This window comes from Erythranthe guttata, chromosome 7 (genome assembly GCF_056151865.1).
Source record: "Erythranthe guttata isolate IM_541 chromosome 7, IM_541, whole genome shotgun sequence".
In the NCBI taxonomy this organism is placed as follows: Eukaryota; Viridiplantae; Streptophyta; class Magnoliopsida; order Lamiales; family Phrymaceae; genus Erythranthe; species Erythranthe guttata.
Genome location: NC_142539.1, coordinates 9,321,825 through 9,336,488, shown reverse-complemented (window position 1 = coordinate 9,336,488; position 14,664 = coordinate 9,321,825). Strand labels below are relative to the sequence as shown.

General features: G+C 38.6%; 1 long non-coding RNA gene across 2 annotated transcripts; it reads right to left on the bottom strand.

The window, feature by feature from the left end:
• Positions 1–5,253: 5,253 nt before the first annotated feature.
• LOC148769167 (uncharacterized) lies at positions 5,254–7,189 on the bottom strand. Of its 2 annotated transcripts, XR_016032032.1 has the most exons (4): positions 6,971–7,189; positions 6,646–6,703; positions 5,863–6,575; positions 5,254–5,500 (listed from the first exon to the last, which is right to left on the bottom strand). It is a non-coding gene; the product is annotated as an uncharacterized LOC148769167 (long non-coding RNA). The 2 variants fall into 2 exon arrangements; XR_016032031.1 differs by having other exon boundaries at positions 5,254–5,510; positions 5,863–6,703.
• Between the last annotated feature and the right edge of the window lie 7,475 nt (positions 7,190–14,664).

The window sequence follows — 14,664 nt, the reverse complement described above, 5'->3', positions numbered from 1 at the left end:
TTGCATCTAACTCCAACACTCCGGGAACTTTCTTGGCTCCACTCACCGTCCTTTCGCTTGACTTGGCAAACCGATTTTGAGCTCTTTGATCCAACATGATAAACGCATCGGGTATTGGTTGACTCATAAAATTACCTCCGGTTGATGCATCTAAGACGATTCGTGCATTCTCGTTAATCCCTTGGTAAAAGATGTGGATTTGCCGCCATTGTTCGACTCCATGTGTTGGACACTGCCGTAAAAGAGTTTTAAATCTCTCCCATGCCTCGTATAATTGCTCGCCTTGCTCTTGGACAAAATTGTGAATTTCTCGTCGGATTCTCTCGTCCTTCTCGGGTGAGCTATAGACTTTCATGAAAAGGTTGAGGAGTTGAGGCCACGACGAGATAGAGTGGGGGGCTTGGGACATCAACCACTGGCGAGCTCTTCCTTGTAGGGAGTGCTTGAAGAGAATTAATTGAAGCGCCTCTTGGGAAACGCCGTTTTGACGGTGGGAATTACAAGTATCTAGAAAATTGACAATGTGAAGATGGGGATCTTCACCTGCCAACCCACTAAATAGCCCGTTATTGTGGAGCATCGTCAAAAGGCCTTGCTTGATCTCAAAATTGTGCGCCTCAATGGGTGGATATTGGATGCTCGGGCGGAATCCGTCTAGAGTTGGGATTATGTAGTCTTGAAGTGCCCGTGGACGAACTGCTGGCTGTGCTGGAAGTTGAGGGGGAGGGTCTTGGACTTGGTTTCCGTTGGCCTCGAGTAAATTGCCTGCGGCCCTGCGTTCTTCGTTCTCCATTATATTGTTTTCGCGTTGAAGTCTCCTAGCGGCTCGAAAGGTACGTTCGATTTCGGGATCAAACGGTTCTCTAGCAAGATCGAGTCTCCTACGCATACACAATACCTAAAACAAAAAATAAAATAAAACAAAAATTAAATGGGTGAATCGTGAAAATTGTTCAAATCTAGAGCTAGACTAAAATAAATAATTAAAATATTCACCGGCAACGGCGCCAAAAACTTGTTGGTCGAAAACCTACACGCAAGTGCACGTATCGTACAAGTAATATAGTGGACAATTAAGTCCGGATATCGAACCCACAGGGAATATTTAATTACTTAATCCTAGACGCTAAATTCTAGCAATTATTATCAAGCCCACCCTACACAGTCGACTTTAGAGAGAATTAACTGAATTAAACTAAATTAAAAAGCAAGTAGAAACAAGAAAGCAAATAAAACGAAGATTTAATCAAGATAAGCGAGCCTAGGATTTTATTCTTCCCCCTATGTGATTATTACTCCCCCAATTTCTTCAATTATGCAAGCAATTAACCCGGATTATTAACCTGAGATGCTAAAATAATCATAACCCGCTTCCGCGTGTATTACGATTCTAATACTCTAGATTCAATTACTATATTCCTATGCAATTAATTCTAGAACACAGCATTAAGCACAAATCTCAATAATGGCTACCTAAGAGATTAACTATATTCCTATGTTAATACCACAAAGGCTCTTCTACCACAGTTCTAATTATTAACCCGATCTTCCGATTCATGCGTTTAACAATAACATAAAAGCACATAAAGTGGTCAGTTTCATGAACTTAATAAAACAAGTAGAAGAAATAATCCGGAATTAAAACTTGCATAAAATCATAGAAAAGGGTTCATAAATCCCACATAGGGTTCCAAATAAAATCCTAGAAACAAGTAATTTAGCTACGCATGATTAAAGCAAAAACGCAAATAAAATAAATCATAGACGATAAATCTATGCTTGAAGTCTTCGAATTCTTCGTCTTCGTTATTGCTTTGTTGCTCTTGAAATTGTGTCAAAAGATCCTTAATTGTGTGCTTGGATTGATCTTATATAGGGTGAAGAACTTGGGGAAGAAGGCAGTTTCCTTGTGCAATTAAAATCCCTTTACTGCGCAATTTCGGAGTCTCGGACGGGGGTCCCATAATTTGCACTAAAACAGGGACGGGGGTCCGAGCCTTGTTTCTTCAGAATTTTGATTTTTTTCACTTTTGGCCCATATTTTCTCCAAAATTACAGTTTTGACCCCATACTTTTCCAATTCTTCAATTTGTACCTAAAATACAATAAATCAACTTTTTAAGCACCAATTATCGTTAAATTACACCAAAAGCTCAAATAAAAAGATACGATAAAGTGTAAAAATATACACTTAACAGTACATCATCAAACAAAAAAACAAATAGCAAGTCTATCGGACGGGCATATATAGGAGTTGAGTTCGAAGGGTAAAACCACTGTCTTTGTCTGCACATAATTCGCAAATGAGTCCATTTCGTATAATATCTCGTTTCTCCCCCCCCCCCCCCCCACCCCCCCCCCCCCCCCCCCCCCCCCCCCCCCCCGAAAAAAAGAAATATGATACTTGTTCTTCGTCTCTGCATCGCCAAAGGTCCTGCTCAATTGTTTACCAAGTTCAAAAAACATCCATATCTCTAATTATTTTATTAAGTTTTCCAGCAATCTGATTGTGTGTGTGTGTGTGTGAGAGAGAGAGAGAGAGAGAGAGAGAGAGAGAGAGAGAGAGAGAGAGAGAGAGAGAGATCAGCATTTTGCTGAGTTCCTAAGAAGCAAATACAATTTTGTTTTCTTAATCAATCACATTTGCTACGATGTACACGAGATTGAGAAGACATTAAAAAGGTCTATTCATTTGCTGCCGAGAAAAAGAAAAAGAAGAAAAAAAGAAAAAAAGAAAAACACAACTTCGAGTTTCGATAAGCAATTATTCAGCATATTATATTCAAGTGTGAATTAAGACAACAGATAACCAAAACTAGAATAGTAAAGAATCGAATAATCTTGTTTATAATAGGAATTTGAGAAATATACTGGCTCCGATTAGCTACCGGCATCGACAATTGCAAAAGAGGTCCGGCCAATGAGGGGCAATTTGGTCCATTCCCCTTTTCCCCAAAAAACCATTCAACACAAATCTCTTCAAAAGATTACCTGGGAGTTGCCCTCAACAAACATCCTCATTTTCTTTCTTTCGTTTTCTTTTTTAATTTATGAATAGTATTTAAAGTATCACATAGCATTTACAAAGCACAAATTAAAGCATAATCATGACAAGTAAATATATAAGTTAAAAATCATAATCATGCAAGACAAATTGAGGTCCAATTCCTGGAAATTAAGAAATAAATAAATTAAAAATATTGGTCGACTAATTATACATATTCATGTGCATACCAATAAACATCACCATAATTCCAATTCGCATAATTCCAATTAGGATCATATGCTAGTGAACTGCACGAAGGGCAAAGTCTATTGCCATTCAACAACCATCGAGCGTAGCAGTGCGAATGCAATGCATGGCCGCACGTACTCACCACCGATACTTCACACCCTATAAACGGGCCCCGCGAACAAATACCGCAAATACTTATCATTTTGCGAATCCACCATCGATATCTCCAACCCTAGTCCTCTTTAGCACTCGCAAAAAACCTACAAGATCAGAAACAAGATGGAACGGATACGGGGTCTCAAAATACGGGAACAAGTTTTCAGCTCTGAGGGCCCGCTGCCTAGCTGCAAAAACGGGCTCTCCGTTTTGCTGAACTCAGTTGCGTCAGTCACAAACTTGAATATTTCATTGTTAGTCATCCAATACTCCTTCAATCTTGAACAAATCATGCGATCGAATAGATAATAATTCCCATCGTGACGATGGATCACGGTATTTAGTAGCTCTGAGTCATTAAGTTCATCTCCACCGTTGATTGTGTTGATGATGAAGCTGGTTCTAATCTCGATGATTAGATTTGGACGTTGATGAATCAATTTGTGATTGTACTTTGAAACTAGTTCTTCCTTGATTGAGAATTCGTATTCATATTCGTACCCCGCAACTCGAGGTATTGCCACCATCTTAAAAATCCAGAAAGTAATAAAAAATTAATCAAAAACCTCAACAGAATCTAAGAGGGATTTGTCTTGATAAGTTAGAGACCTAGGCATACGTGTGTGTCTATTCTCCGCGTCTCTCTCTATGTATATAAAACCCCCTTTTCAATTTCTACTTGATAAATCCAATTCTTAACTTGTTATTTGTTAAACCCAATCAACCCAAAATACCTTATATGCATGCCCCAATTAATTATTTCAATAAATTAAAAAAAAAAAATTATACTGATAAATGCAAATCCCCTTAATATCTCCCCATATGGTCGCTATTTCAGTTTTTATTTTTCCTTTATTTATTTATTTATTTTTTAATGGTTTTCTTTATATATGGGATTATTTGACAAACCCCTTTATTAGCCTCATCCTCCTTCAATTACAATGAGTCCAATTTTTTTTTTTAATTTTTAAGTTAAATCCAAAATATTTTTAATTAATAAAAATTAATAGAATTTCCCGATTATACCCTTCTTCCTATTTGACATAATCTTATTATTTAATGTTAATTTTGTTGTAAATCGCCCTAATGATATTGCTCTTCGGTTTGATGATTGTGGAAAATAAAGTATGACAACAGTAATAAAAGATACAGAGAGAATGCAAAGACAAAAATCCGTAGAGAGATTAACTAAATATGGGGGAGGGAGAATTCCATTATATAGGTGAAAAACCACCGGGAGTTACAAGAGAAGTTACAAAAGAGGTTACTCTACCACTAACACATAATGGGAAGACATGGGGTAGGTTAGTGATCTAGTGGGGAGTTGGGTGGTTATGTTAGGAAACCCCACACACACATATTATTTACAACACTCCCCCTTGGGGATTCCTATCAAAACCACTATTGTGCATTTCATGTCGCCTCATTAAAACCTTCCGAGTAATAAAACCCAGTGGGAAAAAACAACCTCGGTTAGGAAAAAGAGTACAACGCACAATCTTTCCAATCAGCATATATTGCCTCACTACAGCAAAAATCATTTATTAGGACACATGTTAGTGTCCCAATATATACCATTTTGGGACACTTATACTTTTAGGGGCAAATAAGATATATGTCGCATAGTTGCGTGTCGCAATAGATCGTGGGACACTTATAATATGCCCCAATAAATCTTTGTTCTCGAGATAATTATTTGTGTCCCATTAGAGTATTTTGGAGACACAAATATATGCCCTATGAAAATATGACATTTTTTGCACAAAATCATTTTGCCATTAAAATTTAAATATTGTATTTGTTTCTACAATATTTCTATACTAAAATTACATACACAATAAAATTATAAATAAAAAATCAAATAAAAGAAACATTCTCAATTTTCATTCATCACAATTTTCAACTGTATTTAATCACGTAACACTTTGCTACCATGAATCTCTCAATAATCAAATCATGTCTTAAAATACAAAATTATCACATCTAGAACTTAACACTAGTTTTCTAAAAAATAATGAGAAAATGTCTTGAATAAAATCCAGTGGCATAAATTTAGCTCTCATCGTTTTTTAGCCGGCATCAACAATTAATCTCGTCATCCAAAATAACCTGCATGAATCTGCATGAATGCACAATAATATACATCAATTAGTAGCAAGAAATCAAGTTATAAGTACAATACTATTATTACTATCAGTAATAACATCCACAAATACAAAACATAAAATCTCTCAAATAGTATTTTTAACATTCATAAGAGCCAAAAACTCAGAAAAGCTTAAAAAATATATAGACATGCACTTCAAAGAGAAACAAAAATTAACACAGAAGAATATGAACAAGGCATGAAAGAAGATTAATAAAACTCTAATCGAATTTCTTGTCTCGTCACTAATAGCATATTGCCCCTAAAGAACATACAACACATAGATTTACATTGCCAAAAACTAAAATTGAAAAAAAAATAACACCTGGATTGTCTTCATTGAAGGTTTTGTTCGTATTTCTCGGATAACTTGTTATTCTCTTCAAGTTTCCAATCCTTGAAGTTCTTTATCAGGCCATTCTTAACATTCGCCAATCTATCATCTTTCTCCCTTAACGAATTTTCTATGATCAAATATTAAAAAGAATAAAAAAATACATTCTAGAAAATCGGGACAATTATAGATGAAAGAAATGAAGAACACTTCTTGCTTGATAACACATAAACCAAGAACTCTTACAAAACAAATCAATTTGAGGTTTACCCTTGCGACCTGCTAAAAAAAATAGACAAAAGAAAAGGGAAGATAACTCAACTCAATATTGCAAACAAGATCATTAAGGTGATAAAAAAAAAAAAAGCAAATATAAATACTTAATTATCTCTTGCAGTGTTTATAGTCTTAGTGAAAAGCCTCAAAATTGTGCTCTCGCAGAACATATAATTCATAGAACATAGAGACAAACGAGCAAGTTTAACAAACTACTGAGTAACACTAAATGATCACGAACATCTTTCAAGGCATTGAGTACAACAGATAATTCAATACCTGGATTATCTTGACTGTTCAGTTTTTGATATTTTTCAGATAGATTCTTATTCTCTTCCGAATATACAATATAGAGTACGACTTTGTTAAATCCACCATCAGAATTCGGAAAACCTTACACCAAGCTCCAACCCTTCATGAAGTTCTCCCTAAATCAAATGTGAAGAAGCACACTTAAAAAATAGGACATTTACAGAGGAAGAAAATAAGGATACAGACTTTGTACTTCACAATCCAGAACACCAACCCAATAAATCAATTTGAGGTTTAGCTTGTCCTGCACAAAAACAAATATAATAAAAATAAAAACTTATCATCGCGACCAAAAACCCCCCAATCAGAGATAATTGTTGTAGAACCAATTTCCCCGGTATTTCGATTTCGTTTTTCAATGTATATATGCAAATACATATTCAACTTTACAGTTACAAATAATAGGATTAGGGGTTTAATTTTTTGAATGGGATAAACAATTTTAATAAAAATTACCACTACAATAATAATAAATCGCCTTAAATGAAAAAGAAAGAAGAAAGAATATTACCTTCAAAAGGGTACTCCCCTTCTTCATCCGAGAACTCATGGTGGCGTGAAAGCTTGAGAGGGAAAACAACTCTCTGTGTTGAGTGCTGAAAAGGGGAGTGAACGGTGAATAGATTGAAAGGGGCTAGGGTTGGGGAAAATATAGAATAAAGAGAACCGTCTGCCAATAAATAAAAATATTTAAAATTAAATTGAGATAAAACTGCGCAGTGTCCCAATAAGTTTTTAATTGGGACACAATTTCTTAACTGTCCTAATATAATAAATTTGAGGGGCATTTAAAATAAAGTGTCCCTATTGAAGTGTCCTAATATGTACTTTTTGTTGTAGCCTCGTTAAAACCTTAGCATGTAACCAAAAACCCTGTGGGAAAATAAATCCCGCAAAAAGGAAAAAGAGTACAACAGGGCATCTAGGTATCTTCTGGATACTGAGTACCTACAGGGTACTCCCCCTCAAGTTAACTCCCCCTGATGTCTATAAGGGAGCGAGCTCAGATAATCTACGTAGGCCAATAGCCTTAAGATGCTTTTCAAAAGTTACTTTAGGTAATGACTTGGTAAATAAATCAGTGCAATTATCCTGACTTCTGATCTGCTGGATCATTATTTGTTTGAGCTCTTGTTGTTGCTGATTGAAGAAAAACTTTGGAGCTATATGCTTGGTGTTGTCACCTTTAATGAAGCCCGTCTTCATTTGCTCAATGCACGCTGCATTATCCTCGAATATGATCGTAGGATCTTCTGTGGTAGCCAATCCACAGGAATCTCGAATATGCCCATTCATGGCTCTAAGCCATGTACATTCACGCACTGCGCCTCGTGAAGTGCTAAAATCTCTGCATGATTCGATGAGGTGGCAACTAAGGTCTGTTTTGTAGACCTCCAAGACACAGTTGTGTTACCAATGGTAAACACATATCCAGTTTGGGAACGAGCTTTGTGTGGGTCTGACAGATACCCAGCGTCAGCATAACCCACAAGCTTTGCATCCTTTAATGATGCATATGTTGGAATTTTTAATTGAATAAAATAATTAGGGTATTTCAAATAGGTGCATGTTTGGAATGAATGGGTTTCTTTCCAAACAACACATCTATTTATGAAATAACTCTTTTCAAAACAACATATCCTTTCACAAAAGGACTCTTAAATTTCTATAAATTAGACAAAACCTGATCAGTTTTGCATAAGAGATAATAAGACGTTTGTGAATATCTTCCTAAAACTCTTCTGTCAAAATTTCGTTCCTACGTTTCTAGTTCGCCGTGGGCTTCGAATTTGTGCAAATATCGAAGTATCCGACTGTTGTATCTTGGGAGACTACCGGGAGTGACTGTTGCACCGTAGACAGCCCGAAAATATTGTCTTAAGGACATTGCTTTTGCAAGCCTCGGTCGATTTTTCGTTCTTCATATTTCCGGTTAATTTCTACTTCCAAGTAAGTGTAATTCTTATTCAACTATTTACGCAGATTGTTATATTTATACCAACAATCTTAAGACAATAATTTTTTTTTTATTTGTGTTATATATAAAAATCTGCGTAATCCAAAATGTGTTCTCAAATGAGAATATTTGCCTCTATTTAAAACACAACGCGGAGATTATTTTCAAATTCATATATGCGTGCATACATTGATATATTAAAATATAATAGAGATAAAACTTCGTGGAAACATAACGTTGATATATGTTCAATTATGATTGAAATCTGTGTGCTGTTAGTTTATTCTAATTTCTAATGTGTTGTACATTTGTGGATATATGTGAAGTATAAAAATGTCTTGTAAGTAGGCTAAATTGTTTCATTCGGAATTGATGATGCTAAAATATAGCTCACATAGGGTGGTGTAGAAAATGAGCTGGGAGAGCAAAGCAGATCAGTAGCTTGACAACTTGATGATCCTGAGGTACCTGCGATCATAGAACACATGAACTAAGCCGGGGGTTGATCCGGCGGAAACCCCTCCGACGCTCAAATCAGACGTGCTAATCATAGAAATAGTCCAGAGAATACGTATTATAGTATTGCTCAGTTAATAGGACGTACCTTAATAAAATGAGTAAAACCTCTATTTATATGTCGTTTATTGGGTTGGGTTTGCTTTGTTGGGCCCAAGCCTTACTTGAAGGTGTTTGGGCCTCGGTGATATTAGTCTTCGATATTGGGCTCGTAGCCCAGTAGGTAAAGAAATTGTAGGCCCATTGGGTTGGCCCAATTAGGCATATCATTAAGCCCCCCACTCTCGAGTCGATGTGGGGGCCATGTTGTGATGGGTCTCAGATCGTGTCGAGAGTAAAAATTGTAGAAGTCGATCGTTGGCGTGTGGCCTAATGGTATGCGAAAACGCGTTGGAGCGTGTGTCGGAGGGGCGTGAATGCGCGTTGGCGCATAGCGCGACAAGGTTGTCGCGATGTAAGTTAATTGAGTCGTCGGTTTTGTCCCGCGACGATGTAGTAGCGAATTATCTCCTCGTGGGAGTTGTCTTGTCGCGGGGTAATAGTGTTGATCGAGTTATCTCCTCGTGGGAGTTGTCTCGCGATAATGTAGTAGCACGGATCAAGTAATCTCCTCGTGGGAGTTGTCTCTGGGGTAATCGAGTTGATCGAGTTACGTCCTCGTGGAAGTTGTCTCACGATAATGTAGTAGCACGGAGCTAGTATTCTCCTCGTGGGAGTTGTTATTTTTCGACATTGTCAATGTTTTGACGCGTTGCTTATATGTGTTTACATATAGCCTTGTGCGTGATGTACTTGAGGAGGGGATCAGACTCTCAAGATTTTTTTTATGGGGGTCGTGCCCCTTGTTAGACCTCGTGGGCCTTAAGTATGTTTGGACCGTGGCCACGTTTTAATGAATGACACATCGAAAACAAGTAGATAAATTTGAGTAATCAAGCTGGCCAGACTATATAGATTCTCATAATGTCTCTAAGTGCTTCTAGGGTTGTAATCGTGCTAACTTGAGCTTGTGATTATATAGTGAATTTCGGGCGAGTTATCTCCTCATGGGAGTTGTCTCGCGGTGAGTAATATTTATCGAGTGAGGTGGTTGCACGTGGGAGTTGTCTTGCAACAAATTTGTAGTGTCGAGCGAGTTAGCTCCTCGTGGGAGTTGTCTCGCTGCGGGTTGTAGTGTCGAGCGAGTGGTCTCCTCGTGGGAGTTATCTCGCTGTGGTTTCGTAGACCCGAGGGAGTTGGCTCCTCGTGGGAGTTGCCTCGCAACGGGTTATAGGACGGAGCGAGTGGTCTCCTCGTAGGAGTTGTCACGCTGTGGTGTTGAGATCCGAGGGAGTTGGTTCCTCGTGGGAGTTGCCTCGCAACGGGTTGTAGGATTGAGCGAGTGGACTCCCACGAGGAGCCAACTCGCTCATTTTGGCGTGGTGTGGAGAAATAATAATTTTTATTCGTCCGTTTGAGAGCTTGCGCGATATGGTGAGGCGCGCTGGAGAGCTCGCGCAATTTGGTGGAGCGCGTTGAAATTCTCGCGCGATTTGGTGAAGCGAGGTGAAATCTACGCGCAATTTGGTGGAGAGTAGTAAAAGTTGCGATCAATTGGATGGGAGCGCGCACTCCAATGAGGGATTGGGAGGTACGCGCGCTTGTGAGATTTTTTTTTTTTTTTTTGTTTGACGCGCGCGTGCACAACACGCGCGCGCGTCAGGCGCGTGTTCGCCACGCGCGCGTGCTGCGCACGCGCGAGTCTTCTGTTTTTTTTTTTTTTTTTAGTTGGTTGATGTTCACCCCCTTGGGGATGTTCTATTTTTTGAGTAGGGAGATTATCCTCGTCCCTTGAGATGAGATGTGCACCCACTTGGGGATGTTCTATTTTTTGAGTAGGGAGATTATCCTCGTTCCTTGAGATAGGATGTGCACCCACTTGGGGATGTTCTATTTTTTGTTTATACTCGTCTCTTGAGATGTGATGTGAACCCACTTGGGGTTGAAAGGTAAGGGTGATGCCCAACCTTAGGATGGGGATAACTGCCCACTGTAGGATGAGGCGCTCGAGACCTATGGTCTGAGGTGGATGCGCACGGTTGTGCCATTGGTTCGCTCATGCGCGTCCGACCCTTTTTTCTGTTTTTGAAGTAGGGACGTGAAACACTTGATGGGATGTGAAACCCCTTGGGGTTGAAAGGTAAGTGGATGTACCACTCTTGAGATGAGATGCCCAACTTTAGGATGGGATAGCCGACCATTTATGATGAGGCGATCACGAACCACTGGGGTGAGATGCCCAACCTTGGCGATATATGGTGCCACTGATTCAGTGGCAGCACGAGTTGAATCTTCCGTGATCCTACGCTGAAGGTCTTCTTCGGTTATCTGAACCGTTCGAGAAGTAAGTAGAAGTTGATCTTGTTGAAGGTTCGGCGATCATATGTTGAAGGTCCTCTTCGGTTATCTGAACCGTTCGAGGGGGGGCGAAAGTAGACCCCCAGAGAGAGTCGATGACCCATGGCGAATGAAAAGTTTTGGGGGCACTGTGAACCCCCAGGGAGTCGATAACCCTTGGCGAACGAAATATTTTGGGGGCAGATGTAAGCCCCCAGGGAGTCGATAACCCTTGGCGAACGAAATATTTTGGGGGCGATGTAAGCCCCCAGGGAGTCGATAACCCTTGGCGAGCGAAATATTTTGGGGGCAGATGTAAGCCCCCAGGGAGTCGATAACCCTTGGCGAGCGAAATATTTTGGGGGCAGATGTAAGCCCCCAGGGAGTCGATAACCCTTGGCGAGCGAAATGTTTTGGGGGCGATGTAAGCCCCCAGAGAGTCGATGGCGGTGGTGCCATAGGTGGCTCCACATGTGGAGCAGGTGCTGGTATCGCGTTGGGAGCATTTGCTCCCATCGTGGCGATATATTGGGTCACGGCCTCTGTGGCAGCGCGAGTTGAAGCTTCTTCTATCATGCGTTGAAGCGCATCCTCGGTTATTTGAACCATTCGAGGAGCAGGGAGTGGTGGATTGGCGAGTGGTGGGTCCCGAGGGGGGATCACCTGAACCTCGCGAGGTGGATCTGCAGCACGTGGAGGAGCTGGCTCCGCGGCACGTGGATGAGGTGGCATGCCAGATCCTCCACGGACTGGGAGGTTATTAGCTGTGTCATTTTCTCTCCGAGCTGACGCCTCAGGAGGATCTTGATTAGCTGTGTCATTTTCTCTCCGAGCTGACGCCTCAGGAGGATCTTGATTAACTGTGTCATTTTCTCTCCGAGCTGACGCCTCAGGAGGATCTTGATTAGCTGTGTTTATTTTCTCTCTGAGCTGACGCCTCAGGAGGATCTTGATTAGCTGTGTTATTTTTCTCCGAGGTGACGCCTCAGGAGGATCTTGATTAGCTGTGTTATTTTCTCTCCGAGCTGACGCCTCAGAAGGATCTTGATTAGCTACGTGATCTGGTTTGCATCGTTCCCACAGACGGCGCCAAAATGATGATGCTAAAATATAGCTCACATAGGGTGGTGTAGAAAATGAGCTGGGAGAGCAAAGCAGATCAGTAGCTTGACAACTTGATGATCCTGAGGTACCTGCGATCATAGAACACATGAACTAAGCCGGGGGTTGATCCGGCGGAAACCCCTCCGACGCTCAAATCAGACGTGCTGATCATAGAAATAGTCCAGAGAATACGTATTATAGTATTGCTCAGTTAATAGGACGTACCTTAATAAAATGAGTAAAACCTCTATTTATATGTCGTTTATTGGGTTGGGTTTGCTTTGTTGGGCCCAAGCCTTACTTGAAGGTGTTTGGGCCTCGGTGATATTAGTCTTCGATATTGGGCTCGTAGCCCAGTAGGTAAAGAAATTGTAGGCCCATTGGGTTGGCCCAATTAGGCATATCATTAGGAATAATTTATGTTTTTCTACAAATGTTTAAAATATCTATTTAGATGATATTATGTTTATGAATATGTTTCTCGTTTTCATGCCATATATAATTTCTGAGGCTATCTTCTATATGCATTATCTGCACGAGAAACAAGGGTATGTTTTGAGGAGCTATCTGTCAAATACAACGCTTCATTTCAAGTGAACGTGCAAAAATTTGGGTGCAACCATTAGTTTAATCAAATATTTTATATGCTTTGGTGGAAACATTTTTTATTCTAAAGCTATCGTGGCAACATAAATTTTGTGTTTGGAGATTTCATTACTTATATCTGCGTAGATAAATTAATTACTCCGTGTGGGTTGTCATTTTATGCCGTGGCATATAATTATTATTGCTATAAATTTCTTCATGCACAATGTGTTTTTAAATGATTGTGTAAATAGTAAATTACTGTATCTATGTGATTATTCAAACTTTTGAGTTGAAAAAAACTCGTGTTTTCAACCAATTATATAACAATGCGTCGGTTCAAAAGACAGTACGTCTACGTGGAATTCTTTGTGAAGAATTTTAATCTGACTCATTTACTGCATTCATTTAGATTTGTTTCAAAACTAATGTGCATATATATGAATAACTTTTGTCAAATGTTAGTGGATCATTCCTTGGTTTTACAAGACCAAAACATGTGCATATATTATGTTTGTGTGAATGTATATCTGTTGTCCACTTTTGATTTATAATTTTTAAATCATATGCTAAATGATAGAGGATATACATGTAATAAATTTTGTTTACATGTGTGTAATCGTAAACTTTGATTTCAAAGTGGCTATTTACTATTTTGTGGAAATAGTAGTTTAAAGTATTTATATTTAAGTACTTGTGAATTTAAATATATATATATATATATATATATATATATATATATATATATATATATGTTCAAAAATCTGAGTAGATGGACATAAATTGTGGCTCATTAATGAGATCAATCAAATCGTAAAATCGGTTTTCAAAAGCCCGGTTGAATTCGTTTTATCAACCAACTTGTGGGGGGACTTTGTATAATATAGTTCCGCGCAAGGAAAATTATCTTTGGAAAAGTAGCAAATCGAGCTACAAATATCTCAAAGTGTGGGGGTGAGAAAAACTTGAAATCAAGTGACATTCCATTATCTCAATCACACTACATGAATAAAAGTGCTCGATAAATTTAATTTACAAATGTAATAGTGTGACATAAGTTGAATATTCTCGAATATACTTTTGAGGAGTATAGTGAGACAAATTAGAATTTTGATTAATAAAAATCAAAATTAGTGAGTAATTATGTGTTCACTTAAGGATGTGTTGATATTTCTTGGAAATTTTCCAAATTACAAATAGTGACTGCCACCTTTAAAGGTGTTGATATAATTTAAGTGAAAATACACACGATTACAATTGGATTTATCGGATAATGTGTGAGGAAGCTCTTTATATGTCTAGTAACATATTTATTAGAGTTTCGACAAGAAAGTACCTTTCCTTATGAGTAATTGGGAATGTATAGAATTGAGTGATAAATATCTCGAAATGTGGGGGTATTTAGCTATAAGTCAAATATGCTTGTATTTATCCTTGAAGGATATAGTGATGCATACTACACTTTCGAGTAAGATGAGTCGAAATCAACGTGTGCTTAAGTATTCACCTTACGAGATATTATTTCTTGAAAAATCTTCCATACAATTATGTATAGCTAGAATCTATTGTGAAATTGAATAAAGCGAGAGAAATTGAGTGACTTCATAATTTATTGGAGGATATTCCAGTAAGGTTGAAACTTGTGTCAGCCTTATATTGCGATAATC